Here is a 4,971-nt window from a genome sequence, read left to right as displayed (position 1 = left end):
CCCATCCCACAGCACTTGGAGTCAAGGGGACTGGTTCTACCACACTGAGCTGCTACGCTGTCACGTTCTGGTTCATCATGTCTCCTTCCGCAACGGTGACACATCCATTCATTTGCTGGCCTAGTCATCTTTCTTTGGAGCCTGGTTACTTCTTACCCTTCTGTGGGTTGGAGTCCTCCTCTTGATGAGAATAAGGAGCACCCCCGAAACTACTGGCTGCTCTCTTAGTTCTCCCTGGACAACCTGCCTCGAGGTGGCTCCACCCACAGGCCAATCTAATGGTGGCAGTTCCTCCACTGAGGTTCCCTGTTCCCAGAAGACTCTGGAGTATGTCTAGCTGACAGCAATGAACCAGGACAGCCTAAGACTAGCCCTGGAGACTACAATAAATGTCAAGGTGGGGTAGACTGGGGAGCGCGCTGGGGGAAGCAGCTGAGCTGGGGGGAAGCAGCTCAGCTCAGGGGAGTAGCTCAGCTCAGGGGAGCAGCTCAGCTGGGGGGAGCAGCTCAGCTGCCAGAGCTCTTACACAACATGCATGAAAGCCCTGGGTTTGATTCAGCACTGCATGAACCAGGAATAGTGGTTTGTGCCTATATAATCCCAGCACTGGGGAAGCAGACAGGAGGATCGAGTTTCTAGTAGCTCCACAAGTTCAAGTCCAGCCTGGGGTACAGGAAACCATGTGTCAAACAACCAGGAGTAGGGGGTTATCAGTGATAGAGTTCATACCCAGCAAGCTATAGGGCCTGAGACTGATCCTCAGTTCCAGAGGGGAGTGAGGGGGGACAGGGACAGGGAAATGATAGAGAATAAATACTCTTATCACCTTTGTTCTCCAGCTCAAATATCCTTAAATATCAATATCAGGGATTGCCCAGTCTATAAAGTCTCACCTCTCATACTGTATAGACATGTAAAATGAGAGGGAAAAAAACCATACCTTCCCAAGTGTGTTTGCTTCCAAACTGGTTCACAACCCATTGGTTATGAAGCAATTGGGTCGAATGTTGGCGGCCTCTTTTTGAACAAAAGAGAATGGATGTCGTATACGTTCCAAGACTAGACAGTGTTCTATGAGATGCCAACTTGCGTTAGAACCCGTAAGTGGCTCTGTAAGGGTAGGCCGTAGTATAAAATCCCGGCGTTCTATGGAAAACAAATCAAAAGTCACTTTTCTCAGCCTTAAGTTGCTACCTGGCTCGAAGGTGAGCAGACTCAGACTGTATGACCTCGTGTGTATCCCTAGTGCTGCTTAGATGGGATCAAAAGTATCAGAATCAGTAAGGATGAACTCTGACAAATCAGACAGCCAGCATCCTGAGAGCCTTGCCCGCTCCAGCCTCCAACAGATGTAGCAGGATAAAAGTCCCAAGAGTGTTCAGGCTGAGATTAAAGCAAACAGAACAAGCATCCAACACCTTAAATTGTCAGCAAATGGGTTCTGCATAATTTTATTTTTCAATATGGAGCAAAATCATGTACCCTGTGGAAGAAGCACCCCGGGGATTCCTTTCCTGCACTGCAGAACTGGCTGTGCCTGAGTCATTCTGATTACGTCAAGCTTTACGGCAGAACACAGGCTTTGCTACCGTGTTGAGTCGGTCATTAAAAACAGAAACAGACTCCTCCTCTTCACCCATGTGCAAGAGAAGCATCATTTAGAAGCAGTTGATTATCGGGTTCTAATTTCGTATTTGTAAACTGTACCCCTCGGGTGATTTTCCTTCTCCAGACATGGTGACTTCTTTCTTATTACTGCTGAAACGCTGAGCTTCCGGGTTCCTAGAAGACCTGCCACCCGCCTGGCATTTCCAGATATGCTATGTCTTAGACAGTGGGCACAGATCTGACTGAAAAATAAATGTATGTTCAGATCTGACTGCCCTGGTTAGTTGTCAACCAGACAAACTAGAAGAGGGAAACTTCAATGAAGGAATCATCACCATCAGATTGGCCTGTGGATGGAGGCACCCCTGGGCAGGTTGTCCTGGGAGAAATCAGAGGTGAAAGGTGAGCAGGCCAGCAAGCAGCAGCATTCCTCCACAGTCCTGCCGAGTTCCTGTCTCCAGGCTCCTTGCCTTGAGCGTTTGCCCTCTAGGATGGACTTGTAACCTATAAAACGGAAACAACCCCTTTCCTCCCCGAGTTGGTTTTGGTCAATGTTTTATCACAGCAGAACAAAGCAAACTAAGATGTTCTTTTTCTTAGGCTACTGGGCTAAGGTAGTTTTTCTGGCTGTTTAAAACGCCTTCCCCTGCTGGGAACTCTGGTTTGGTTCTGTTTGAATGGTTATTGGTTGACTCATTGGACTGGTTCCATCAACGATCTACAAGTAGATCGGGAACAGGAAATCTGTGGACAGATCCCTGTGAATAGAAGCCTGTATTTTAGTTTGTAAAACTGCAAACACTGAGAGCTCCCTCCCAACACACTCCCGTCTCCCGTTGCATGCTCTCAGCACCCAGATACTATTGTTAACCCCCCAATTTCCTTCTCTGTGCCCTCATCCTCTATAACCCCTTTGTCTATAAAAGCCCATCAATGTCTCTGATTAAGTGCCTGCCACTCTAGATGCAGAGGAAAACGGCTTAAAGCAGCTCATCTTTCTCTCACCACTAGCACATCCTGTGCTCACATCCACAGCCTTTCCTGGTGCATTTCTGGGAGCACAGCACAGAGGTCTTTGGGCCCACGGATCTCCACTAGGACACTAGGAAAGTTAGGCACACAGGATTGCCTCCCCAAAGAATAGATGTAAACCTGTTCTTCCAGAAGGCTGAGACTTGGAGGTGATTAACAGCCTGGTGAACTGTATCATCTGTTGTATCCGGCCATATCAACCTCCTATAACCAGGGCCAGAGGTGGTTAATAGCCCAAATGCTATCTGTATGATGGAGACCAGGCCTAATCCTTCCTCAGGCCCTTAAGCCAGCACAGTAGCCTATGTCTGGAGCCCACCTTCTTGGAAGAAGTGGCAATGTGCCCTGAGTTGTTTCCTGGTGTACCCACCCTTCCTTGTCACCAGGGAGATTGTACTACACCAGGAACCCCCCCCCCCAAATCATACTGCGTTTAAAATGATTGAGAATGAAGTGCCTGTGGTCAGGCCCCCTGAAGTCTGATCACGGTTGATGAAGTAGATCTGAACTGAGTTTTCATTCTTACCTCTTCTCGGGTCACTTCCCTGCCTGCCGAGGCTACCTGCAGGGTTCCACTCAGAGCCGGTCTGAAACACCCACTCTTACTTGGGTTCTATGTCCCGTACATTCTACTGTTCTTGACGGCTTCCGCAGGTCCCTGTTTCTCTATCAGTTTCTGCCTCCTGGATCATCCCTGTCAGCAGCAGTGTGCTCTGATCGTTCCTATTAGATAACAGCAATGAACCCTGCTCTGCTCTCCTACCCATCTCTGCCTCCCTGTCCAGCAAAGTTCCCTTTCATTGTTGACCATCGGTGAGGCCAAAATGTTCTGCTGTGTGCACTGAATAGAGCTCTTATGCTTCTCACTTTACTATGGATCCCTTTGTTCCCATTACTTCTGACTTTACCATGGCTGGTGTGTCCTTCAGGCACAGCAAAGGATATCGTGGAGCCTTCCAACACCTGCCATTTCACTTCCTATGTCACTAGCAGGCAAGCACCTCCACTGAGTCCTCCCCTGCCCCAGAGAGACGCGTCAGCTTACCCAGTTGTGACCCGGCCTAATAGAAGACTCTGCTATACTTGAATGTTAGGATTCTGTCTTCCTAGCTTCTGAGTATCCACTGAAGGGCAAGGGTTGTCACAGACCCTCAACACCCCTAAAATACCAAAGTCAGGTCTGACACCCATAGTGGACATTCTCTTTGTTTTGTATTCCTCAGGGCATCCCTACTACTTGGCTTCAGCAGTCGGAAAAGATGGCTTAGATTTTAGCAAATGTTTCTGCTGTCAGCTTATAGAAGCCCGAATAGCATCAGGCTACAGAGCAGGAAGAGGAGTCTTCGGGATTGCCAAAGCAGTCACGCTCCTTCCATGTCCCACCCTTAACCTGACACGGTCACCCAGCTCTTACATTCCTTCACCTTCAACATATGGCTTCCAGAAGCCTTATTCTCCCCAAATTCAAACACAAACATGGTAAATAGTGTATCCCAGTCTTCCAAGCCACTGTTACTCTAAAGGTAAGAGAAATGAGACATTTCAAAGAAACGCAAGCGCAGCCCAGAGGCTACCATCCTGTGCCATGATGGAATTGTCTGCTCCCTGTGACTCCATAGTGTGCAATGCAAGTCTGCCAGACGCCAAGCAGATGATTCTACTTACCTTAATCCTAGAACCTGTAAGTTTGCGATTGCTGCTGCCGCCTCCTGACCCAAGGGCTGCCTCTTTGTGTCCCTAGAAGACGTACACTGGCAGGGAGGGATTGCATGGCTAAAAGCCTGCATGAACCCATTAGGCAGTCACCAAAGTGACATATACATTACAACTAGGAAAAGCATGCCTTTAATCCCAGGACGTGGGGAGCAAAAGCAGAGGATCTCTGTGTGTTTTGAAGCCTGATCTACAGAGCGAGTTCCAGGACAGCCAAGGCTGCACAGAGAGATTCACCACTCAAATTTCACCACCACCACCAAAAAAAAAAAAAAAAAAAAAAAAGGCTTAGGAAAAGCAACAACATCATGGAGTGCTAAGGAATGACAACATGCCACTCAGCCTTGGTGTTCGTAGCAAGAGAGAAGAGAACAGGGAAGGGAAACGTGGGAATGTAGGAGTTCAAAGTCAGCACCTACTGTTGGATGGCATCCCAAAGTCACCACAGAAGAAAGAAGGCACTGGAATAGATCTTTTAAAGAGAAGCAAAAATCTGTCTTTTTATGTATGTTCACCCAAATTTCAATTTAAGTACGTTGGTGTCTTAGGGTATTATTGCTGTGAAGAGACACCATGACCAAGGCAACTCATAAAAGAAAACATTTAATTGGCTGGCTT

Source organism: Rattus norvegicus, chromosome 16 (genome assembly GCF_036323735.1).
Source record: "Rattus norvegicus strain BN/NHsdMcwi chromosome 16, GRCr8, whole genome shotgun sequence".
In the NCBI taxonomy this organism is placed as follows: domain Eukaryota; kingdom Metazoa; phylum Chordata; class Mammalia; order Rodentia; family Muridae; genus Rattus; species Rattus norvegicus.
The sequence above is the reverse complement of the archived record's forward strand: the minus strand, read 5'-3'. Positions refer to the sequence as shown.